The 27,837-nt window shown below is 32.4% G+C and overlaps 1 protein-coding gene across 5 annotated transcripts in view; it reads right to left on the bottom strand.

Moving 5' to 3' along the window:
* The window catches only part of LOC105215119 (general transcriptional corepressor trfA), a 43,647-nt gene that overhangs the window by 14,302 nt on the left and 1,508 nt on the right, over nucleotides 1-27,837 (bottom strand). For 2 of the 5 annotated variants that reach the window (XM_011188891.3, XM_054233212.1), the window contains exon 2: nucleotides 14,779-14,899. The gene's annotated coding sequence lies outside the window, so the exon portion shown is untranslated. Of the gene's footprint in view, nucleotides 1-1,438; nucleotides 1,676-14,778; nucleotides 14,900-17,702; nucleotides 18,055-27,837 lie in introns of those variants that run through there. The other 3 variants (XM_011188892.3, XM_054233211.1, XM_011188894.3) reach the window with 3 other exon arrangements.

Raw genomic sequence — 27,837 nt, forward strand, 5'->3', positions numbered from 1 at the left:
TCTGGTGTTGACAGATTTTAAATGCGAAAGGGTGAGTATAATCTTCAGGAACTTAATGAAAAACATAAAAAAGGTTTACTATGAAAAACAATTTTAATTTCTCTTTAATTCTATCCATATTGTTATATATTAGATAGAGTCTACAAACTTTCAAAGATGTGGTATAAAGAAGTAAGTCTTTAAAAATTATTTTAAATTTTGTGTTCATTAATTCGATAGTAAATGGCGGGCTTCATAAATAAAATATATTGAAATTATTAAATTCTAGAGAGAGAAAAGCGAGCGGTGACACTACATAAAAATATATATATAAAGTGCAAGTCTCAAAAATTATGATATAACAATTAGTAAAAATAAATTGAATCTGGTATAAAAATAAAATTTTTCGAAACTATGGTATAATTATTTGTTTACTAAATTAGTAATGAATATTTTTTTTCTATTTAGCAAAACTTTGATAAATTTCTATTTTATAAAACTTACATAATTTGATCTAAAGTGCAAGTCTCATAAATTATGGTATAACAATTTGTGCAAATAATTTCAAACTGGTATACAAGTCAAAGTGTTCCAAATTTTGGTATAATTATTTATTCGCTAAATTAGTAATGAAGAATTATTTTCGCTTGATAAAGTATTTGAGAGCAGCGAATAGAACAACAAACTGGTATAAGTACAATAAACTGGTATAATTGAGTACATATTAACCGGTAATATTTTATAAAACTCACTTAATTACTTCTAAAGTGTAAGTATCATAAATTATGGTATTACAAGTTGTGCAAGTAAATTCAAACTGGTATAAAAATCAAAGTCTTGCAAATTATGGTATAATTATTTGTTTACTAAATTAGTAATAAAAAACTGTTTTTAATTCGCCAAACCTTTAAGTGTAGCGAATCGAACAGACAACTGGTATAAATACAATAAACTGGTATAACAAAAAACTTATAGAATAACGAGTTGTTACACTACTTCAGTGTGACAACGCTTGAACTGGGTGCAACAAAAACTACTTTGTTGTTTCTTTCTCATGTAAATTGTTGAACAAGCAAGTAGAGCTTAAACAAAGTACTGTCTAGTATGACTATTTTTAGGCTATAGAAAATGTATTTGCGGTTTTTCACATTTAAATATTTGATTAAAAAGTAATGGCTTTGTACTCGCAATTATTATTTTTTTTTTGTTTTAACTCCATCGGCACATTTACACTAATCAAACAGCCTTGAGCTCATTTCCAGTGGAAGTGCCCAGTTTTTTGGCGCACCAATTACCACTGTTGATATACGCATAGTCTAACTAAACCGCATTTAGCGTGCTATTCATAATATATTTACGTATTTATTACATATATATTTACTTATTTCTTCATTATTCACTACTTATCACTTTTGTTTACTTGTAAATGCACTAAAACAAAATAAAATTTGTTATTTACCAAATTTGTATTACTGCCAACGAAATATGAAATTTATGATTTCTTATCTTAGTTTTTAAATTGTTTGAAATATTTTTGTGTTTTTCACTTCAATTTTAATTTTTATTGTTTTAATTATTAATTTTATTTTTTATTTTTAATTTTAGTTTTCAGTTTTTATTTTATTTTCCAGTTTTTACGCGCACATTCCGAACTGTAACAAAATGACTCACTCGTGTACAGCGTCAACGGCACACTAACTCACTGCCTTACTGACATATTTCAGGCGCAGCGCGAGTAAATACAAAACTTGTGCGGCATTGACTCCAAGCAAACTGTACCTAAGCGCTGAGTTGGCGCTGCTAATGCTAGTGATGAGTGTATGATATACGCTTTACACTATGTATATGTGCGTGTGTGTTTGTTTAGATATAGAGCTGGTTCCTTAACTGGCGCACACAACTATAACTCATGGCTGGCATGTCATAGTTGGTAGTGGCGTTTTGCCAGCCAGTTAGGTAGGCCAACAGGCTGACATAGCCTGTTCGTTGTGGGTTTGGGTTTGGCGTTGTGTTATTGAAAAAAAAACAAGCAATAACAAAAACAACACAACTGCTTATAATGCAATTGCACACAGCGCTAAGTCTGTTGTATTGTTACAACTCCCACACACCCCGCAGCGTTTAGCACATTATTATCGCAATAGCTGCAGACAGCCAGACAGTGTGCGCTTAAGAATTGTTGACTTATCATTTGTTTACTTAAAGGTCTCAATGTATTTGTTGTTCGTATATGCTGCTACTTTGTTGTTTGTACACTTAACTAGTATAAGTAATCACTATAATTGGCTGCACATTTTGTCAAATGCGCTTAAAATTTTAAGCCATTTACCGTTTTGTTGCGCATTTTTAAGTCTGACAATAGTTGGTTGTGGTCATTTTTTGTTGTTTGTTGTTGTTGCCACTATCATTAAAAATCGTTAAATAGCTAATTAAAAGGTTTTTTATTGTACTTAGGCACGCATGTGTGCGTGCATGTGCAGCCTTTAAGTAGCTACGCGCAAATGGCTTTTAACGCAATGAAAGTTGCTCATACGCCGTGTTGTCTGTGTGCCCGCGGCATAGAGGCATTCAGTGCGCGTGATTCAATTGCCTATTGTGTGCGTTAGTTTATTCAATGGTGTGTCATTCGCATACAAAGCGCTAGTCAGCGCATAACCTTGCGCGATTTTTTTTGCCAAATACTTTTGATTAATTGCAAAAATTAGTTTGAAGGAAAAATATGGAAATGAGAAATATTTAAAAAATTTTTTTTTTTTTTTCACATATTCAGTATGTGGAATATATATTCCGACCAATTTCGAACAATTTCAACTAATTTTGGAAGAGGTCACCTGAAGTGGTGCCGAATAGGTCAAATTTATAAATTATTTTTTTTTTATTTAATTTTAATTATTAATTTTCTGAACTATATTTGATAATTTTGATATTAAAATTCAAACAAAATTTTTTTTTTGCGAAAAATTTCTAAAAAAATTTTGTCAAAAAATTTCAAATATTTTTGCGTTTAAAATTACCAAAAAAGAGTAGTAACTAAGTAATAAATCAAATTAAGCGCGCAATATACAAAAAAAAATATAAAGAATTAGCAACTAAAAAAATAATTAAAACAAACAAATAAAAGTAGCGAAAAAAGTGTATACAAATGTTTAGCAACAATTCAAAAATTTTCAAGGTTAAGCCACACCGCACAAATAACAATACAACAAACCGTCTGTCTCCCCAACCCGCCTTCTAAACCACTTTGCTCCAGTTATGAAAGAGTCTAAAGTCATTCGCTTGATTGGTATGTTGCCGCACGTCGGCAATTATCTGCTTACCTGCTTCATGCTGACTTACGTACAAACATACACACACTCACACGCAGTTGGATGTACAGCTACAAACACATAAATAGCTATGTGTATGGCTGCCTGGGAACGGCAATGACGCTGATTTACGCTCATTTCAAATCAACTAGAAATAAGTTGAAGCTATGCGAAGTATGCACAGATGTTAACAGACGTACATACATACATGAGTGTATGAGTGTACATTTTGCTTTGATGAAAATAAAAAAAAAACGAGAAAAACATCAAAATTTTTGAGAAAATAAATAAACTGCAACCAAATTTTAGTTTTGCGACGTAAAAAATTTTTCGAATAAAAAGTTAAAAAAAAAATATTAAAAAAATTAATATAAAATTTATAAATATTACAAAATGTGTCTAAATAAATTTTGGTAAATCACGAAAAAAATAAATTAAAAAATTAGAAAATATGTTTAAATAATATCACAAAATTTCTACAAAAATAAAAAAATTAAACAAAATGTTAGATATTACTTTATGAAATAAACATTTTTTAAATAAAATTCTTGAAAAAAATAATAAAAAACAATAATTAAAGAAAAATTTTAGTTAAACCAGTTATTCGTAAGAAAAAGTTTTAATGTAAAAATATTTGAAAAAAATTTGATAATTCGAATAATTAAATTTTTATTAAAAAAATATATATATTTATAAGAAAAAGTTGTTTAAATAAAATTTTATTTTTTTTTTTTTGAATTTGAATTTAAAATAAATAAAAAATATTAGAAAACGTGTTTAAATGATATCACAAAATAATTCAACAAAAAAAAACAATAAAATTAAATGTTTAATAGAAACTTTTTGAAATAAACATTTTTTAAATAAAATTATTGAAAAAATTTTAAATTAAATAATTTTAATAAAAACCATAATTTAAAAAAAAAATTTAATGAAATCAGTTACTCTTTAGAAAAAATTTTAATATAAAAATATTTTTGAAAAATTATTATTTTTTTAATTTTTATAAAAAAAAAATTATTTATAAAAAAAGCTGTTTAAATACATTTTTATTATTTTTTTTCATCTTGCCCTCTTTTTAATAAATTTGTTTTCATCAGCATAGTTTTAGTAAGTTGTAAAGAGCACTGCATAAATTGAATAATTCGTAAGATAAATTTTGAAGAAAAATTTGTTTTATAATTTTTTAAATATTTTTTTTTTTTAATATATTTGTGTTAAATTTTTTAATTGATGCACCTAATTTTTAGTAAATTGTAATAAAAAATATAATTATTTTTATAATTTTTAATTTTAATTTTAGTAAAAATTTCAAATTTTTTGTTTTCAATAAATTTTTAAATATAATTGTTTTTTTTTAATATTTTAAATTTTTATAGTTTTTTAAATAAATTTCTTATTAAAATTTTTATAAAATTGTAAGAAAAAATATAATTATTTTAATAATTTTTAATTTTAATTTTAGTAAAAATTTCAAATTTTTTGTTTTCAATAAATTTTTAAATATAATTGTTTATTTTTTAATATTTTAAATTTTTATAGTTTTTTAAATAAATTTCTTATGAAAATTATTTATTTTTAAAATTTGATTTGACCACCATTTTTTTATTTTTAACACTAAAATTTATTTTTGATTAACATTTATTTTTATACAATTTTATTTACTGTTATTTGCTTACAATTGTTTTTTTTTATGATAAAAAATGATCAAATTTCGTTTATTCGAAATTGCCAAAATCAAAACCCCAGTGTGCTCTAATAGCTACTGGCTTACTTACGTCAATGGTCTGCGCCGCATTCCGCGACAAGCGCCATTGATAAGCGAATTCGCAATTGAAATTTAGCACAGCAAGATAACGGTATAAATTAAAAAAAAATACCCATAATACAATCTAAGTAACATAAAGTATTGCATACCATAAATACAGAATGGCTAGAGTTCGAAAATAATATTTGTGGAAGCCTTCAAGATTAAGGAGAACACGCGTCAAACTTGTGCAAACATTATAGCTATTCTGCTCAAATAAATAGTTTACTATTTGCCGTAGGTGGAGGTGAAATGAAGAGCACACCATTTGTCTTACACTTAAGCGCCACCCCACAGTTATGACCGTTATTAAAAGCGCTTAATGGCAATAATTTGTTTGCGCTTTGGCCGTTATTTACCAGCTTATGCCAGCTTTCTTTCTTTCGTTTATGCCAACGCGCGATGTCGATTATAAAATGTAATTACACTTAACTATTTATGAGCGCGATTTGTGGGTGCGAAAGTTAATGAGAAAGTTAAAAAAAGAATGCACTTAAGCGACTGCGCCTTTAATTGTTGCCGCACAATAGACTTGTTTCATTCACATTGTAATTATTATTTCATTCTTTCTTTTGTTATTTTTTCTCTGCTAAAATACATATTTTTGTCCACATAAATGTAACTTGGTATCAGTTAATTAAAATCTCATTTCGTACTTTCGTTAATGTATGCCGCGACACTGCAGTGCGAAACGAATGCGCATCATTTTCCTAAGTGAAATCAAATTAGTGTAATTAATTTGAACTATTTATACTATAAATATGTAAATTGTAGGAAAGTGATTTTTTAATGGTGCGTAAACGATTTTAACCCTTCAATGCGCACTTGTAGTAATTTGACAATATATTCTTTTATAACAGATCGCGAAGACTGCAGGAAATATCAAGAGCAAAGTACCAGAGAAACAAAGGAACATCTCTTGTGCACTTGCCGTGCATTATCAAGGCAATGGTTCCAGTATTTGGTGGTCTCACAGTATGAAAATCTGGAAGTATCAATAGTCAAGCCACATAACATTTTAAAACTAGCGTCAAGCGCATGCATCCTAAAGGATGTCTACTCCTCAAGGACTACGTGACAACAATCCATCTGATATCGCAAAGGACCAAAACTGGTCTATATGTGGCTTATTGACCTAACAGACTAACCTGACCTAACCTAAGGTAGTATTTAAAATAAATTTTCAGAATGAATGGATTATGTTTTATAAAGTTGTAATCCTACAATCACCTTTCGATTTTTAAGTCCACTTAAGCTATGTAATTCAAATTATTTACTTTGTTTCAGTACTTTCAGAAAAACTTTCTGTAATAATATAGTGTTAAAATATGTTTTGAAAAATGTTCAATTTATTAATATGGAAAACAATATTCAGTCAAAGTAAATTTAGTGGATTCAAGCTTAGAACTTATTTATTTTAAAATTGCTCTGATTATTTTAGCGAAAAAATTTAACCCTTCAAGATTAATCTATGTAAGTATTTCTCACTTTATTTTGGAAAACAAAAAAGATTCGTTGCAGAAAACAATGCGTTCTATAACTCGTTAAAGACGTTTTTTTGGATGACTTCCTACAAAGATCTGTTCTTCGTTGAACGTAGCTTCAGTAAGATTTAAGTCTCGAGTGGAGTTCAAAAGTGGATTGACAAAAAGAGTTTTAAAAACCTGTCTAAGAAATAGATTTGTAGACTTTTGAAAATTCGATGGGGAGGAATTGTTTAAATTGAAAAGATTATGGTTTTTCGATATTAGCTTTTTCGCACAGGAGTTAATTGATCAATTAACCGGTCTTTGCTCGATTAATGCGCTCATTTAAATCGATTTACCATACAAAATAAATATCTCATTTTTCTAAATTAATTTTTAATCGAATACAAATCGATTTGAAATTTCAATGCAACTCTGTGAGTTGTTGTCCACGTTGTAAATTAAGGAAACCTTCGAAAAAGTCTTGCGGACACTTGAAATCAAAGTTGCCAGTTATATAAAAAGTACACAATTAAAGTTAGATTACGCAAATTTATGAATATTTTTGGTCATAGTTACCATCACCTATAAAAAAAAGCTGAGTATCAGTAGAAATTTTTTTTACAGAAAAGGTTATAACTAGTGTAAGAACTTATCGAGTTTAAGAAAGCCTGCCCGAAAGTATTCCAGAACTATTTGATTTAATTTTAGTTTGTTCTTGTCGAAATCAGCTTTCTACAACTGAACTTATTTAAATTTTTAAAACAGTGAGTGGACAACTCCAACAATACTTCCGTTTCTTTGAGTGCTTTTTAAACAATTAACTTGTTTGCACAACCCAATTCTGGTATTGACATAAATATATGTAAGTATTTACTCAACATATTCAACACATTGTTCGATATTTTTAGCATACACTGTATCAACTTTCTTTAAAGCAAAAGTAAACACATTTCAACAATTAAAACGCATTTATTTCAAAGGGCACAAAAGTATGGATTTTTTTTGGTATGGAAGATAAGTGGCGAAATGATTATCGCACAACTGGCAGTTGAATAACCCTTTCGTATTGTTCATATTTTTAAATATTTTTGCTTTTAACGCACAACTGTTTACTGCTTCAAGCCACTACTTATGCGCTAAAACATCTTTAATCACCGAAACAAATGAATTATTTAAAATATTTAACAAAAATGCAGATAAAAACAACATTTGTTTTTTTTTTTTAATTTTAGAGATAATTAAAAAACATAACTGCGCACATTATAACTGTTTATATGTAAAAATATATAATTTTAAATAATTTAATAACTGTAAATATGAAATTCAACATGCCTCAGAGAGCTTTAGAGCTTTTTCTTTTATCAAAATGTCTGTCAACTAATTAATTAAGCTCAGACTTATGCAGCTTTTAAACCCGTTAAACCGTCAAAGCACTGTTTTCTACTAAAGGTGGCGTCGCGAGAATTTTTCTTTTTAACTGTTATTCTATTAAATTAGTCTTCATCAATCTTTTCGTCATATCCAGTTCCTCTAGACCTAGATCAAATAGCATAAATATTTTATAATATCATAAACGATGACAGTGATTGCCAAATACGTTTGTAAGTTTTCACCAGTATCCATTTAAGTCCGCCAAGTCAAAGGTGTACTTATCTCTTTTTTGCGTGAAATATTTTATATTATGTTATAAATTATGGAAATCAATGTATGAGCTCAAATATTGCGCCACATCTTAGATAAACATTCAAACATTTTATAGCGAAGTACCTTGAATTGCGAATAAAAAAATGATTTGCAAAACCAACATCATTAAATGATAAAAAAGTTTGCTTACATATCAAATTGTAATCAGATTGTTATCGTTGCCCGCTTGTTTACACTAGATATCAATGATTAGCAAAATATTGTGTCACATTTTATGGCGATGCAAACGTTGAGACAGTACCCGCAAAGACAGAAATTAACAAAATTTGTTAGTGGTTTTTAGAGATAGCCAATAATTATTATTAGTATATGGTAACGAAGTCTGTAAGTATAGGAGTACATTCTCCATAGTCGCGGAAACAACACCAAAAAAGTGATTTTGAGATGTACGGTCATAAAATTTGATCACCTCGGAAGTCTATAGGTTTATATTGGTAGATGAACACAATGATTTACTGAAAGCTGAATGCTTTAAAAAATATATTTTTCTGTCAGCCGGAAGCGGAGAAAGAATCCGGTTACCGTGGTTTCTTGGCCTCTAATTTTGAACTCATTGATAAATATAGGCTTATCCAATGGATTGGACGTCAAAGAAGAAATGTTATGTTTGCAAATACTGCATTCTATCTGGCAATAGAATACATCTTTAAAAGGTCTTGACATAACCTACAAAACGACGCTATGCATGATTAGTTTTAATATTGCGTTCAACAGTTATAGGCGTGTAAACATGGAGTACACTAACGCCGAAACTCGCGCTATTTTAATGTTTTCCTTCGTTAAAGGCAAATCCGCTAGGATGGTAATCGATCACTTCGAACTGCGGAGGAATGGTTTCGATGATTCAGAGCGGATGAAAACGACACCATGGATAAGCCAGCCGGCGGAAGACCTGTGACAACAAATACGAATCAAATCATGGAAAACATCGAGTTAGACCGGCATGTGGCATCTCGTGACATCGCTCAACAGAAGGGAGGTAGTCACCAAACCATTTTAAACCATAGAAAGCTAAATGCACAAAAAAGCTTAATGATTTGACGCAAAAAAACCTTCTGGACCGAATCAACGCCTGTGAAATGCCGCTGAAACGGAACGAACTCAACCCATTTTTGAAGCGGATGGTGACTGGCGACGAAAAATGGATCACATACGACAATATCAAGCGAAAACGGTCGTGGTCGAAGGCCGGTGAATCGTCCCAAACAGTGGCCAAGCCGGGATTGACGGTCAAGAAGGTTTTGCTGTGTGTTTGGTGGGATTGGAAGGGAATCATCCACTATAAGCTGCTCCCATATAGCCAAACGCTTAATTCTACCATCTACTGCGAACAACTGGAACGCTTGAAGCAGGCGATCGACCAGAAGCGTCCAGATTTGGCCAACAGGAAGGGTGTAGTGTTCCACCAAGACAACGCCAGACCACACACTTTCTTTGATGATGATGCTGAAAAGACTCAGACTCTCAGCACCCTCTCATCTCATATCTTTTTTCTCTCTTTAGACAGCCAACTGAAAAGATCTCAAAATGGATGTCTGAAACATATCGTGCATGGTGTTCCGCACTCAATCTCTTTCTATAGAAACAATCGTTGTATGAGACAGAGCACGTTTTGAGACTTCAGATCAAGGGATTCTCTTTCACCACCAACGAACCACATTTTAAAGCTAATTTACAAAGGACGTCGTCGATTTTAATTGAGCTGATTTTACACCATTTATTGAATCTATTTTGGAATCTTTAGTAGAATTTAACTTAGATATGTACTTATTTATGTAAATTTGGGACTGTAAGAACGACCCTTGTGGGACTTTATATCAATCAGCGTAAATTGAAAAGTTTGGATTAATCAGTTTCTACTGCGCAATAGAAGCACTTGAACTTCTCTTAAGGGTGATCTTAGGGAGAGTATATTTACTGGAACTGGATTCCAACTGCTCGATTAGACACTAAATCTGATGGGAGTCTTACGAATCCATTGGTGTTAAAATTTTAGATAGAATTGCCGACAAAACAGACAAAATTATTCAAAAAAAAAAAATAATTTTTATAAAAAATTAATGATAAATTGTAGTAATTAATTAAAACCATCTCCAAGCTCTTTTTGCTCGTATTTTTATTCCAATTTTAGTGCATATATTTATTAATAATTTTTGTAACTACGTATATACAAATGTACACACAGGCCAGCATTTATGGCACCATAATGATCAACCATGACCAGCGCTAAAGCAGCTTGACGCCAAAACAGCGGCATATAGGGAAGTACAAGCGGGTATGCGGTTCAAAGTACCCAGAGGAAGAAACACAGACGTTATGTATTTATGTATAGCGTGTGAGAGAAAACTATAAACTGTCATGAGCGCAATATTAAAATAGAAGCAATAAAATAAAATAGTAATAACAACAAAAAAACACAGCGGCTTCAAGCGGTAGCTATTGGCGTGTCAGCGGACAAGACAGCACAAAAGGCAAGAGTGAAGACGAATATTAAAGAAATGGAAATTTGAGTTGCACATATGTATGTATTTAATAGTTATTATTTACTAAATATTGGTATTGAAATTTAACCGTTGTTGCAATTAATACAAATACGGGCATTTCTTAGACACCCTCAAACCTTTACGAGGTGTTTGTATTGTTGTACAAGCTGAGCTTGAGTTCAAATTAAGCTGAAAGCAGTAGCCACGCATAAGCGAAGTTCAATGACGTTTAACCGCTATATACCACCGTTCACACATTAAAGTGAATTAATTAAAAACCGCAGCTTTACCGGTTACATGTTCAAGAAAAGCCGTCTCAAATCGAAAGTGTGTTTACACGCACTTCCCTTTCCAACCTTTCCACTGTTTGTGTGGAGGGAGAAAAAATGCAAATGACAAACGACAAATCGGTAAAAGTCATATTAATCGAATTTATTGCATTTCAATTATGTTTTTTTTATTAATTTGTGTTTTATGCATCTCATTATGGAACTTTTACTTTCACTACAATAGATATTATGCAGAGAATTTGAAATATTTTTTTCAATATTTTTCACTTTTATATTACTATTTTACCGTGATTATTTTAAAAAGTGGCTTAAGGCCTTAACAAAAGAAAAATATACTGCTTGTATATAACCGGAACAACGTAAAAATATGAATTGCATTGCGTTAAAAATAGTTGTGTAACCCAAGAAGATAGTAATGCAGAGTTGCCACCTTAAAATGGACAGACGTTTAACTCTGACCAACATTTTGGAGCCTCATCTTGAGCGTTTATTTTAAAAATACGTCTCAAAGACAAATGCTGTAAATTGCGGTAAAATAGATATTAAACAAGTAAGGAAGGGCAAAGTTCGGGTGTAACCGAACATTTTATACTCTCGCAATTTATTCATTTAACTTTATTAATATTATATAATACACAATTTGACCCACATATTCGTCATATATACTGTATAAAGTCCATTGAAAGTTGGAAACCATAATATTAGGTTAGAAGCACCGAGGTCCTCGTGTTCAATATATAGGGCCTTAAAAACCTATGGTCCGATTTCGGCGATTTTTAGAATGGGGCTGCCACACTATTAACATAGTATTTGTGCAAAATTCTGCACCGATATCTTCACTAGTACTTACTTTATATATTGTAAAGTAAACGATTCAGATCGTCTTCAAAGTTCTGGTACATAGGAAGTAGGCGTGGTTGTGAAGCGATTTGGCCTATTTTCACAACATATCATTGGGATATAAGGAAACTATTACAAACCAAGTTTCATTGAAATCGGTCGAGTAGTTCCTGAGATATGGTTTTTTACCCATAAGTGGGCGGCGCCACGCCCATTTTCCATTTTGTAAAAAAATCTAAGTGCAGCTTCCATCTGTCATTTCTTATTTTATTTCCATAGCTTTATTTATGGTTTAGTTATGGCACTTTATGTGTTTTCGGGTTTCGCCATTTTGTGGGCGTGGCAGTGGTCCGACTTTGCTCATTTTCGAAAGCAACCTTCCTATGGTGCCAAAAACTCATCAAGATATATTAATTTTTACTCAAGTTACAGCTTGCACAGACGGACGGACGGACAGACAGACATTCGGATTTGAACTCCACTCTTCACCCTGATCACTTTGTTATATATAACCCTATATCTAACTCGTTTAGTTTTGGGTGTTACAAACAACCATTATGTGAACAAAACTATAATACTCTCTTTAGCAACTTTTGTTGCGAAAGTATAAATATACCCTATAATATATTATAATATCTATCTTAATCTAAATCGACTCAAGTCTATTTAACATATAGCCACAAATTTAAAAACCATTAAAACATTCTACAGTTGTACAAGAGGGCGGATAAACGCCGTCAACAATCTGTATACAAAAAGAAACGAAGCAAAAGCTGGCAAAAGATCTCTTGTTATCAAATACATCGTTAGCGCTAGTCTAGACACACCTCTTTATTGATTATTAGATCCTCGAAGTTAAAAGCCAACAATTGCTTCTAGGACCTAGTGGACAATTCAGGTATAAAATCTAATCTCGAAACACCTTTTAAGATCCAACATCCGACCCTTCCTAATATATAATTCAAAATAGACAGACAAAACAATTTTCGATACAGTGATCTCAGATCATCAGAACCATCATTATATATACATATGTAGTTCGGAATAGACAAACAAAACAACTTCCGATACAGCGATCTCAGATCATCAGATGATTATTAAATCCTCGAAGTTAAAAGCCAACAATTGCTTCTGGGATCGAGTGGACAATTGAGATATAAAATCTAATCTCGAAACACCTTTTAAGATCGAACATCGGAACCATACCACGAAGAATTCAGTGGAAATACGCATTATTCGCGATTGTGTCTTTTTCAGTAACTAAATATAGACTTGTCAGCGAGTATATGATAATCTTCCATACAACAACTTGGTCCAAAATTACTCTCTCAGCTCTAATACTGTTTAACTGGATCAGGTAATTTCGAGGCTAGTGAGAGAGCGATCTCTATCGAGCGTTTTGTGGGATTATAAGGGTCAGAAGCAGAGCAGAGAAGAGTCAACGCTGTCATTGTTACTATATGACGTTTTCTTAACATTATGCGTTTTGTTTCAACATCAATTGAGGCGTTAAACTTACTAGAAACTTCATTATATTTTCTAATTACTACTGTACACATTCAGCCTGTGTACATATGTGTATATGTATACTCCACCCAAATGTATTGCATTTAAAAACCCATTATGTTTGCCTTTTCCAGACGTCCTGCGCCAACGGCTATGCAAATTTCAAGTGTCGCCAAATACACCACGTGTAATTATTATTATTTATATTTCATTTTCAATTGTTAGTTTATTTAACAACGTTAATGTCGAGCCAGCCCAATTCTTTGTTGTTGTTGTTAATTTGCAGGTTTTCAATGTGTTTTCGCTATTCTTCTAACACTTTGCCTTTCTTATTTGCTCTACTTATTGAAATTTATTTCGTATTTACTTGCCGCTAATGAGTTCGAATTGTGCAAGGAATTTGTTGTAAAACAAAAACAAGAAACAGAAAACCAAATAATTATTATTTTTCTGAATTAGTCAGTTGAAATTTCAATAGGTCGCAAAAAGTGCCTCCGAGCTGTGCAAACTGGTTTAAGAACATATTGTGTATACATAACATCCATATAGAATACATATGTATATACTTTTGACACTTCTTCCATTGAGTGGCCAAAGATAAGCGAGATATGAGTAGCTGCTCTCATCGATGGAAAGTTATCATCAGAAGTAGCAAATAAATTCAAGTATTTTTACATGGTAAATGAAGGGTTAAACAAACTTTGCAATGGAGATTCGCGCGAGATTGCAACAAAATTGTGCTGTAAATATTCGAGAATATTCTCAATATATGTATATATTGAAAGTTATATATGCACATCAAAATTTGCATATAAATTATTTTTTATAACTTTCTAATAATTTTTTTCTTTCTTTTTAGTCAAGATTGCAAACCTGTTCCCTCCCAAGTGTGTTTCCAAAATGAATAACGTAAAATTAATACACAGTTTAGCAGAAACTCAAAAGTCACTGACATTTGATGCATATATATGTAAACAAGTTTATATGGACATATTCGATCTACAGTTAATTTAGATTTGTGATCTTTAACTGATCATACCAGCATTAACTAAAACTCATTTTTCTCTGATTGAATCGAGCCTTTTGCAAAATATTCAATTTGAAGACCGTAAAATGATTTGTGAATTAAATTTTCTGCTTAGTAACTGACTCTTTTTAGAAACCTTGGATCTGTTGAGAGCTCTGAAAACAAAAGCCATTCGTGAGATATAGCCAGAAACCATGACACAAGATAATGGAACCCTTTTGAAGAGTGTATTACCATAAAGCAGGCAGAGAAATGTTCCAATACAAAGTAAAGTAAAGAAAAATAAAATACTCCAAATTTATCTTAGGAGAATTCATATAATTTCTAACATCTAAAATCTAAGCAAGTAAAGGATTCGACAAACTTACCGTTTCTTAATCAAACAAATTTCTTGTTATCCAAATATAACTGCTTATTTTTGAAAGCCGTTATTATTTTCCACTCCGCTCGTGTTAATGTTCGGTTATTCCACTCGCGCAATTTTTTCCACTGTAAATGAAATTTGGAACAATTAGACGTTTGTTTATTGGAGATGAACTAATTAAGCAAAATTAACGTCAACGGGATATTACTTTCATTTTTGTATTTAATTCTCAACATATGTATGATACACGTAACACAGCAACGAAAGAAATATAAGACACAAGAAACAAAATCAACACTGATGGAAACAAACTCAACACCAAAGACAAGACAAATGAGCACAAATATGAAAAACCAAAAAAAAAACATAAAAATAAAAAAAATATCTGTTAAAAAAACTAATTTACGGAGACACGAATACCACATAGAATTTAACTGTAAGCGGAAGTTAAGATGGCTGAGAATGGGGTATGAAAAAAATATATTGAAAAAAATTCGTCAAACAATTCATTCAACAGCGCGCGCTGCAGCTTAATGAAAAACGTGTGAGCTTAAAAATTTGAAAAAGTTAATAAACGTAGGAAAAAACTGATAAATTAACGGCACAAGCGAGCTATTAGCTTTTTTTGATGTTATGTAAAAAGTAAATTTGCTGTTATTTTCCGTTTTCTATGCCAAAATATTTCAAAATGTAGTATAATTCTTCTACATATCAACTTTCATGATTTTCATATATTCGTGAGCATTTAAAATATGCAGTATTTCTTATAAGACCTGGAATCCTACAATAACTATGAATTTCCTTTATTAGTATTTTTTTATTTTAAATGAGATACATTTTATTTTATTTTATTTTATTTTATTTTATTTTAATTTAATTTATTTTATTTTATTTTATTTTATTTTATTTTATTTTATTTTATTGTATTTTATTTTATTTTATTTTATTTTATTGTATTTTAATCTATTTTATTGTATTTTATTGTATTTTATTTTATTTTATTTTATTTTATTTTATTTTATTTTTATTTTTTTTTTTTTTTAAATGTGAGCATTGGCAACGGGAACGCACAGCCGTAGAAGACCTGGTTGGCCCAATAGACGCGGATAACATAATCATCATGCTGGAGACCAAAGAAAACTGGAATATTATCCAGAAATACGTAGCCAACTTGCTACGCAACAAAAAGTGGGACCTGGACGCAGGTGTGCAGATGTAAATCTCTCTATGAGAAAAATGGAACGCCACCCTGAAGTAATGCGAAAGCGGTTCCAGGGTGGGCGACGGTTCCTTAGAGGGGGGGTTTTTAGTGGCCTGCAAGTAGCACATACCAATGCTGCGACGACAGCGTTGATGATGCGGTAGGCATTTTCCACCCCCTTTCCCGCGAAAAAAAAAAAAAAATTTATTTTATTTTATTTTAATTTATTTTATTTTAATTTATTTTATTTTAATTTATTTTATTTTATTTTATTTTATTTTATTTTATTTTATTTTATTTTATTTTATTTTATTTTATTTTATTTTATTTTATTTTATTTTATTTTTATTTTATTTTATTTTATTTTATTTTATTTTATTTTATTTTATTTTATTTTATTTTATTTTATTTTATTTTATTTTATTTTATTTTATTTTATTTTATTTTATTTTATTTTATTTTATTTTATTTTATTTTATTTTATTTTATTTATTTATTTTATTTTATTTTATTTTATTTTAATTTATTTTATTTTAATTTATTTTATTTTATTTTTTTTTTGACATATTGCTGTATAGAGTAAATACTAGGGATAGAATTTATTGCTCCGAATCAAAAGTTCATATGAATTTGGTTGATTCCAGATACGTAGATAACACTTGGACAACATAAAACTAGATCGACCGCCTTGAATTCATCACAAATCTGAGTACCCGATTAATTTATATTTCAGCTAATTTGATAGGATGGTAAAAGCAATAAGAAATACCAGATATCTTAACCTTAATCTCACAAAAGTTTAACAGTCGAGACAATCACAATCTTTAGAAAATTCCAAACAGACTTCAAGAATCAACATTCTATGGACAGTGACCGATTAGAGCTCCTACAACTACCCAAAGTAAAACCCTGTTAAGGGTGGTAGGCCCAGCCGATCTCTTATAAATTACAACTGCCAAAAAGCACCTTGTCATTGTGGAAATTCTGACATCTTTTTGTCGTCTAGTAGTTATACATAGATTGGATGATAATTGGAAACAAGAGTGCATTTCACTGCCTCATCAGAGTGTGTCTGGGTCACAGACAATCACATATTGTTTAATAACTAATTAATTATAACAACAACATAAGTGGTTATCGTCTGACTTATTTAAGTACTAGTACATTAATCGAAATCATATTGCAAAATAATTGATAAGCTGATAAGCCGAGTATTGCTAAAAAAGCAACACAAAAATCAAATTATTATGGTGAGGTGTGAAAATTCCAAAAAAGGTGGAAAATATAAATATTGCGTGCAAAGCATAAATAATGACAGCATTTACTGAAAGGAAATTGAAATGGACGTGCAGTCAGTCAAACGCTGCCCGCGTGCCACAGGACGTATGAGTGATACGTAACTGCTATTAATGGACGCCACCCAAGCACCGTGGCGTGGGTGTTGCAGTTGAGCGCAAAGGTGGGCGGGCGAGCACTCGGTTGCTTGGCGCTTTGTTTGCAACAATGACAAGCGGCGGCATGTGAAAGCGACGGAAAAAGTAATAATCATTATATTTGCTTTTTGCTTAATATTTTTTGCTGGCGTTTTTGGTGATTTTGTGGCTGTATGTATATATGTATGTATGTGTGTGCAAGTAATTATTTATATTTTCAATTATTTCTGTGGCAAGCATACAAAAAACTCATTTTTTCTTTCAATAATTTAGTATAAAAGATTTTTCACTAACAATTTGCTTGGATGTGTGGACGCAGGTGTCTGGCGTTGCTTACAATGACGCGCAAAATGTCTTTAAAATTTACGAAATTTTATGAAATCACCTTTTTTCTAAAGGTTTGTGGAATTTTTGCACTTGCACTTTTGTTTATAGTTGTTTATTTGGAGTTTCAATAATTTATTTGAGTTTTCAATATTTTTTTATCATTTATTTTTTTAGTTTTTTTTTTTGTATTTTGTTTTTTAAATCGCTTTTTGTCAAGTTCCACCGTTTTTTACTGTAATTTCGCTTTGTAATTTCTCCACATTCAACGTCACAGCAAGAAAAATTTCGACAAGCGTCGCGGCGCACAGCTGAGAGCTAACTGAAATTTCGTTAGACGAAAAGTGGTTAGGCTAAAAACACGGTAAACTGGCTAGCAAACTGCAGGCAGTGACACGCACACTCACACACACATACACACTCACATAAATACAGCGAAGCAACACGCAGACGAAATTGAAATTGAAGTGAATGAAAAACAATCTCTTGAAAAATTTCGCGCACACATGACTACAGGCTGGAGAGTACAGGCGCTTAATCACAGGAAAGAGCGTACACATACATACATACATTACTGTTATATATATATATATATATATATATGTATGTATGTATTTACTGCCTTCTATGTGTTTGTAGTTGTCTTCAGTTTGGTAGTTGTATTTTGCCAATAGTTATGTATGTATAATACAACAAAAACTACGACAAAAGCTTGCGATAACAACACGCTGACGCTCGGCGATCGAACGATAGCAACAACTAAAGCGTAGCACATGATAAAAGAGGCGAAAAACCAACAAAACACACACACATAAACACTTACTGGCGCACAGTCTAACAAAATCAGCGACAATAACTTTGGCTAACTGGCATTGGCAACGGCGCTGAAACGTTATGTCGCCGAACGATAACAATACCAAGAGCGCATTATACAAACATACTTACATACATACAAACTTACATAGTACATATGTATATATATACATATATGGCTACATGGACACGTAATATCAATAGATTGTTAAGTTTGTGCGATTATGGCTTTTACTTTTTTTATTTGTTGTTGTTATTACATTTATGCACGTCAAAAAAAGGCCAAGTTGCGCTGCAATAAACCGCAAAACGCACACATACCAGTTACATACATACACATACATATCTACAAAGTCTTATGCGCGTAGTTAAACAGTAGTGAATTAGTTATGGGTTGGCTGCCGGTATTCCTAGCAAAACACCTACAGCAAAGACGCGCAAAGCCTTTTGTAGTGTAACCCCACCCAAATCGCAAGCGATAAATGTTCCTGTGCACTTACATATAACTACTCTTAATTTAATTGATTAAATTAAATTTTTAATGACCCAACCACATAGAATTAGCTAAAGCTGAACGATAACCTAGATTTTAACGAAGTTATTGGCATCCTTCATGCACTAGTATTTATTATTAACCTGCTATCTCTGAGGGAGTCGAAACTGTTGAGTCTCAGGATGATGGTTCTACCACTTTGATCTGACATCGATACTTCTTGATGTTATCGACGTCTGTAGTCCACTATTAAACAATATCTGTTCTAGCTAGTTCGCCAGGAAATCTTAGACTATAGGATCTCAGACGTTTCAAGATTAGATTCACAAAAGTTGGACAGACGAGTAGAAAAAGTTGGGTTTATTTAACTTAGCCTTCCTCCAATCAAATAGATCTCTGAGGGAGTCGAAACCGTCGAACCTGAGAATGCTGGTTTTACCTATCAGAACTGAGATCGCTATCTCTTGAAACAATCCACATTGGTAGCTCACCATTAAACAATAAACCGCAAATCTGTTTAGATTTCTAATTAATATCTGTTCTAGCTAGTTCGCCTAGAGAGCTTACACTATAGGATCTCAGGCGTTACAACCTTAGTCCTGCAAAAGTTGGACCGACGAGAAGGAAATGTTGCGTTCATTTAAACTAATTATCTTCCAAACAACTAGGTTTTAACTAGGATTGTCCATTGAATATGATCTCTTTCGATACACTACAATTAGGGAGGTTCGAACTTTGTTGAAACAAGCTCTTGCGATTCACTTCGAGCCAGCAGAGCATTTCGTATCTTAGTTAACCGCATTCCAGATAACTACGAAGCAGATGAACTTGCCAGATTACAATTAAAACCCGATAAAGAGGGAATATACATAGCTTTATCCACTTGTAAACACTTAATTGACAAATTTTTCATAGAGTTGGCTGAGTCTCAGTGGAAACAATCTCTGACTTGTTCAACAAGCAGACAAACGTGACCGGAATGCAATATAGGCCGCACTTGCCGTTTATTGAGATTGAAAAGGAATGGCATAAGGACTCTAGTAGGAGTTCCAACGTAGCACTGTCTGATTGGTAGACATGCCAGCAGATTGGGGATACCATACAATGATTACTGCAGAAGCTGCCAAGAAATAGAAAAAAAATAGATTATAGAACATTTTCTATGCAAGGCTTCATACAGGAAAAGAATGTCAACTATCGGTCGCGGTTAATCACGATGTCTCTGAAGTTGCACAGATAAAATTTGTTAATTAATTAATTTCATCAACACCATTGAGTTGTTCGAAGAGGACATGGTAGTGTGAGGAAATTCCAGTCTTGTAAGACCAATATGAGTCGTCCGACTATGCCTACCTACATATTTCGTTAACCGCAAGAAGACGGCGGTACTCCAACTAATTAAGATATTAAGACAAGATTCATTTTTTGCAAGCATATTGGGTTTCTAGTACCCTGTGAATCCACTTGCGGAGTGAATACTCATATATCCAATTGGTAATGCACTTTTTATTCAGTCCAGTTTTAATACTTGAAAGATTAAATACCAACTGCTGCAATTAGCTCCATCCAAAGTTTCAAGAATAATTAGAGCTTTTGACGTGTGATTTCACTAAAAAGAAGTTTGTGGAATACAGAGTTCCAGGAATCACTTTTGCTATCTACATTGCAACTTTGGACTAATTAAGCAATTCAGTAATAAAATGCACCTTGACAAACAAAAATAATACTTTAATCAAAGTAAGAGTGGACGTCTCAATACACTCCAATAGTGCTGAGACGTGAATGACAACCACATACGAAGTGATGGTTTTTAAAATGTTTCAGAAAATTTCTGGTAAGATTTATGGCTCCGCATTGATAAGGGCAACTATGTGAGCTACCGATATAACGGTGATAACGCAGTTTTAAGAATAAAAAAAACACAACAGCTACGATGACTAGCACACGTAGCTCGAATATATGCAGTATTTTCGGCTCTAAATGGTAAATGAGAGGAGGTGGGAGTCTCGTTTTCAATACTTCTAGAAAAAAAGTTTTGTTGGACTTGGGTTGTATAAATACGAACTTTTGTCTCAGTTAACCCTAGAAGGGTACTGTGAGTAAAATTTACTCACATACGAAATAGATTTGTTCGTAAATCAGCAGGTTGACCGCACCGGAAGTCAAGCCACTAGCAGTGCTTGTCCCACTCTGTCATAAGTCGGCTGCCGCAAGCATTGAATGGTGTTGTTTGATTTATAAAAGTTAATCATCGGTACCTATAAGCGCCTACAATTTAACCGTACCCTTCTAGGGTTAATATTTATTTATTTCATTTTCAATCAACGCCAAGTCCATCAAATGTTATCGATTTATGCCCCAAATATCGTTCCGGCTGTCGATGTCAGTTTTTTCAATGTACTTCTTCTTAAGAATTCTATATTGTTATTTCTTTCATTTCTTCATTCGACAATTTGCACTTTGGTGCTAACATATTTGCAGCTGAAATTTATCGCCAATATCTGTGCACATTCTCGCAAGGTGTTTCTCGAAATTTTGCTGTTTTTTGTGTTATGACAATGTGTCATATGTTGTTGGTGGACCAATACAATATATATTGTTGTTGTTATTTTTTATTTAGGCAAGACAGTTAATGAAAAATTGTTGACAATAACTACACCGCATACAGCCGCAGGCTGCTTCCACTTCTAACTGTCATACTTATATTCTAACTGTCACTTTGGCTTTAGCAGTGACAATAAATATTCGCAGCGGGAATGAATTAACAAATTATTTTGCAATTCATATGCGTCTAAGCATTTATTATATATACTATATGTATGTACATACATATGTACATGTACGTAAGTTATGTCTAGTATTTGTTGCTCTCGCTGCTATCTTAAGTATTCCTAAAAAATTGTATTTATGAAGAATGTCAAACACAGCGCGGAAGTATAAGCATGTAGACAGTTAATCGATGATGTGTTGACCGACTTTTATCACCTCAATATTTTTCCAAGAATTGTGAATTTATTGTTGACTTGCAACTATGTACATAAAAATATCGAATTTCAAATTGGTGCTTTCTTCTGCAGAATAGACTTCGTGACTATCTGAGAACTATTACAGAATGGGTTTTGAAACTCATATTTTTAACAAGAATTCTGAAAATTTTCCAAGATGGAGTAACCTATTGTTGTACTACGGCCATATCCCGGATAGGAAGCTGTCCTGGAGACCTAACACTGAAGAGAGACTAAAGAAGACATCGGTTGTCTTATATTGTTGCATAGGATTGGTCGGGAAGAAAATCGAGTGGGAGCTCTTAGCAAAAGTTGTGGTTTAGCGAAACCGTTGTCAAACCGACATTGTTCTATAGAGTATTTATATGGTGGAGGACACTCAAAAAATCTACACTCGCTAAGAAGTTAGAGGGAGTGCAAAAAGCGGTCCCATTAGCATCTGTGGGGCACGACGAACTACACCAACATATCCTATCACACTCAGAGAAGCTGGTTATATGAATGGTCCCAAAGTGGCACGCGCCGAAATTCTTGGCTACTTCGACTGCCGATGGTGAAGACTATTTCTCCTTCACTGACCAGCTTTTGAAAGACTGAGACTGAAACATCTCGACAGCAATAGTTTCAGCGAACAAAATAAACTGGCTCGTTTAGATATATCCATATTTTGGAGTTCTCGGCATCTCTTTATGATGACTGGCGATTTTAGCTGTATAAGTAAGATCTATTGGATCAGCTTACTTCTCTTGATAACTGGAGACCACACACCAAGAAAGAATAACCTTACTTACAGTTTTGGATCACACAATAGAGACAAAGAATTTTAAAAGTAGCATAGAACACCTACTAAATCGGCAAGAATATCTGATTATGATCTAGAAGAAATCTTCATTTTCTTAGCCAGTGTAATGGACACTCGTTGGGACGGCGTTCGAACCTACAAGAGCTATGAATTTCAACACCAAGAAACAGAAAACGAACTCTTCATGACAGCCTAAAATCTATATAATCATCAATCAATAAGACTTCTTTCTGCAGATCGAATCGCACAATCAGCAGAATCAAAATCTAATTACTTCCTCATAAATTAATTGTCCTCTAAAAAATTAATAATTTACGGTTATTGGACTTGAAAAATTTCCAACACTGAACTTCTCTATAGCTACTGTGATCGAACTCAAATTACTGAACTGCAATTGCGATTGTAAATCACTGATATTTACAAAAATTGATCACAGTTGCTATATGTGATTTTTCAATCGGTAGTGAAATATCGCTCATCACTAATATGAAGGCTCATTTAAATATATTATATCAAATATATATATATGTATATATATATCAGTAAGTGTGTCGTATAATTTCATAAATATACGAATATTGAAGTGAGAATATTGTCGCTTTTATCGTTACTCGCAACACGCCATTTGAATGCTAATAAAATTTAAAACACCGTACCGGGACTACAAAAACAAAACAACAACAACAAAATGTAAAGTTAAAAATTATTTTGCACAAAAATTAAATGAAGCTATTAAAAATAAGCGTGCACTTGAACTTCAAAATGCAGATAAATATGTGGAACAAAATGTGGACGGAGCTGCACTTGAACTACACGAAACAAGTCAAGTGCAATACGTAATAACAAATCAGATAAAAACAAATAATAACAAAAACAATAACAAAAACATAAAAATGTGTAAAGGAATACTGAGTACGTGTGTGGTTCTTCTCGAAAAGCGTTAAGTAGTTAAGTGATGTGGAATTTGCTGAAAAAATTTTCTGAAAACTTATCTAAGGCACTTGGTTTCATTACATTATATTTGATATGGTCTAAAATAACCAAATTGAAGTGAATTGGACAAACGAAAATCACACTAAATAAGAATTGAAGAAGAATGTGAACCGCTGTCTCCCAACAACATTTAGTTTAATAATTTGACTAAATTAAAAAAAATTCGATAAGGGGTTACATGGGTTTTGTCGCGTAAAAAATGGCCTATTTTCAATATTTTTTTTTTCATGTAAAAAAATATTTATTTAATTCAAACTTTTTTCTGTCTCATAGATACATATTTAAAGAATAATTTCTGAAATTAAAATAAAAAAGGTAAAACTCCCCCTTGCGACGTCATTTCCGGTGACCACTCGAAAAAATATGCTTCCGCGTTGTCAGCATAACTCCTGACAGGATAATCCAAAATGAAAAAAAAAAAACAAAAATAAGTGTTTTAGGTAAGACCATAATCTTGTGCTTGAACGAAGGAAAGACAAAAAAGTGAAAATTGGAATTTTGGCAGACAATTTTCCAAAAAAAAAATAAAAATTTCGGTCAAATTACTTGACATTTTGTTTTTTTTTATACTCTCGCAACAAAAGTTGCTACGAGAGTATTATAGTTTTGTCCACATAACGGTTGGTTATAAGTCCTAAAACTAAACGAGTTAGATATAGGGTTATATATGTCAAAATGATCAGGGTGACGAGAAAAGTTCAAATCCGTCTGTCCGTCCGTCCGTGCACTTGAGTAAAAATTGAGATATCTTAATGAAGCTTGGAAGACATATTTCTTGGCACCATAAGAAGGTTAAGTTCGAAAATGGGCGTAATCGGACCACTACCACGCCCACAAAATGACGAAAACCGAAAACACATAAAGTGTCATAACTAAGCCATAAATAAAGCTATGGAAATAAAATTTGGTACAAAGGATCGCACTATGAAGGGCATATTTGGATGTAATTTTTTTGGGGAAGTGGGCGTGGCCCGGCCCCCAAATCGGTTATTTGTATATATCTCGCAAACCAATTAAGCTATATAAACCAAACTTTCTGCACTCAGTTCTCTTACGTACCCCACCATACATAATGAAAATAGTTGAAATCGCATATTAACCCCGCCCACCTCCATACAAAGGTTAGGTTGAAAATTACTAAAAGTGGGTTATCTCACTAATGAAAAACGTCAGAAACACTAAATTTCACATAAGAAATGACAGATGGAAGCTGCACTCAGATTTTTTTTACAAAATGGAAAATGGGCGTCACCCACTTATGGGTCAAAAACCATATCTCAGGAACTACTCGACCGATTTCAATGAAACTTGGTTTGTAATAGTTTCCTTACATCCCAATGATATGTTGTGAAAATAAGCCAAATCGCTTAACACCCACGCCTATTTCCTATATACCAGAACTTTGAAGACGATCTGATCGTTAACTTTACAATATATAAAGTAATAATATTAATATTATGGTTTCCAACTTTCAATGGGCTTTATACAATATATATGACGAATATGTGGGTCAAATTGTGTATTATATAATATAAATAAAGTTAAATAAATAAATTGCGAGAGTATAAAATGTTCGGTTACACCCGAACTTAGCCCTTCCTTACTTGTTTTAATTTGTAATTGAAAAAAAATCCATCGTTTAAGCACGAGTAAATTGTATCTCGAACACCTGTTCAAAATTTCATCAAAATCGGTTTTCGGGAAAATTTGACAACCGACTTTGAAAACAAAGTTCCGAGAAAAACGCGTTTAAAGTTTTGAGTAACAATAGTACTTGACTTGAAGCGCACACCTTCCAAAGTCTGTATCTCCGAAACTATTATTTGGATCGACTTGAAAATTTAGGACAATATTCTTGAAGTAACACCACTGTCTTACACGACATACGAGTAATGTTAAAATAATCATATTCTGACATCTCAACTTTTCTGATTATTTGCCGAAAAAGCATGAAGAAGACTATATACAATTTTATATATGCGTCTTTTGGCGCTTTTAAATTAAGAAGAAATATGCGCGAAGGTTCATAAGAAAGATCACATTTATACCACTTTAAATCATTTATATAAACTAAAAATGAATAACTTTGTACATGTTTATGTATATTGTATATTTACCCATGTAAGTAAACACTTCGTCATATAGCAAACACAGTAATTTAATTGTAACTAATTTGATTTGAATGGCAATTGGCTTTGGAGCCACATCAACGATTTTTCTAATTGCTCAGATCAATGTGAACACACAATAATGTGACTAATACAATGATAAATAATCCGTTACATATGTATGTAAATTAAAAAAATAGCAATATGAATTTAATTAAAAGTTAATATAAGAAATTATTGAAATTAAAAATATTTAATTTATTTTTTTTTTCGAAAAAAAAATAAGTTTAATTTAATTTGACTGAATTGTAGAATGGTAAATATTTTTTCCCAATAATTACTCATGATTTGTTTACTTGTGAACAATAATGATACAGACAAGACTTGGGACTCACAACATCATTAACGTAACGAGCTGTCAAACTTCAATAACCATTGTAAGCAAAGCCTTACTTGAGTTGAGTTAGTGAGTGTCAATATTAGACTTATTAGGATAAAATGAAAAATATTTTCAGTAAAGTGTACTGCTTCCTGTGTTTGCAATAACTTCATATATCCATTTCGTCCTTCAATGATAGAGAGGGTCTAAGTAATTTCTCACTTCAAACAACTGTTATTGTTACATTTAATGGATCTTTATCTTCGTATTGCTTTCCTTCTTCATAAACTTTCCATGAAGGCTAACTCCAAAACGTTTTCAATTACGTTAAAATCCGAAGGATAAGGTGGCCAAGTCATAATATTATCGTTTTGACTCGAAATATCTCCTGTCATCAAACAAAGAGTCAGCGCATTCGCGTCTTGGCTCCCACGTCACTGTTGACAGTCATAACTTTGAAGTCGTAGATAATTTCGTATACCTAGGCACCAGCATCAACACCGATAATAATGTCAGCCTTGAAATCCAACGCAGAATCACTCTTGCCAACAGGTGCTACTATGGACTAAGTAGGCAATTGAAAAGTAAAGTCCTCTCTCGACGAACAAAAACTAAACTCTACAAGTCCCTCATCATTCCCGTCCTACTTTATGGTGCAGAAGCTTGGACGGTGTCAACATCCGATGAGACGGCATTCAAGAGAAAGGTTTTGCAGAAGATGTATGGTCCCTTAAACATTGGCAACAGAGAATACCGCAGAAGATGAAACGATGTGCTGTACGATTTGTACGACGATATTGACATAGTCCAGCGAATAAAAAGACAGCGGCTACGCTGGCTAGGTCTTGTTGTTCGAATGAACGAAAATGCTCCAGCTCTGAAAGTGTTCGATGCAGTGGTGGAATCCGAGGAAGAGGAAAACCTCCACTCCGTCGGAAGGACCAAGTGGAGAAAGATCCGGCTTCACTAGGCATTACCAATTGGCGCCAAACTGCAAACAAAAGGAGAGATGCGTGGCGCGCTGTTGTGACCAAAAAAAAACTGACTCTAATGTTGTTTTGAAGCGCTCAACGTTCGTTCAATAAAAATTTGATCAATAAAAATAAAATCAATTGTTCTATAAAACGTGTTGCCATCCCGCATGATGGCGGCTTTAACACACTTCTTCTTTGCATAAATCATGAAAATAGTATTGAGAGCCATCGTGGCCCTCTAAATTTAAACGTTTTTCATCAGTAAAACAACTGATCACCGATCCTTGAGTCGGGTGTCAGATTGAACACTCCTCAAATTGAAGCCGTTTTTCTTGCGTATGGCATTCAGAAGTGGATTTTTCATAATTTTTAGACGCTAAAGATGTTTTCCATTTCTGATTGCACGCGGAACGGTTGAAAAGTTTGTATTTACTCCGGTTAATTAACTGATCTTGAATGCCGACTTATTAGAACTGTACCAATTCTTACAATTTTATGATCCGATCGTGTTGTTTTCGCTGTTTAAATTTTTTTCCAT

The sequence above is a fragment of the Zeugodacus cucurbitae genome, chromosome 6 (assembly GCF_028554725.1).
Source record: "Zeugodacus cucurbitae isolate PBARC_wt_2022May chromosome 6, idZeuCucr1.2, whole genome shotgun sequence".
NCBI lineage: Eukaryota > Metazoa > Arthropoda > Insecta > Diptera > Tephritidae > Zeugodacus > Zeugodacus cucurbitae.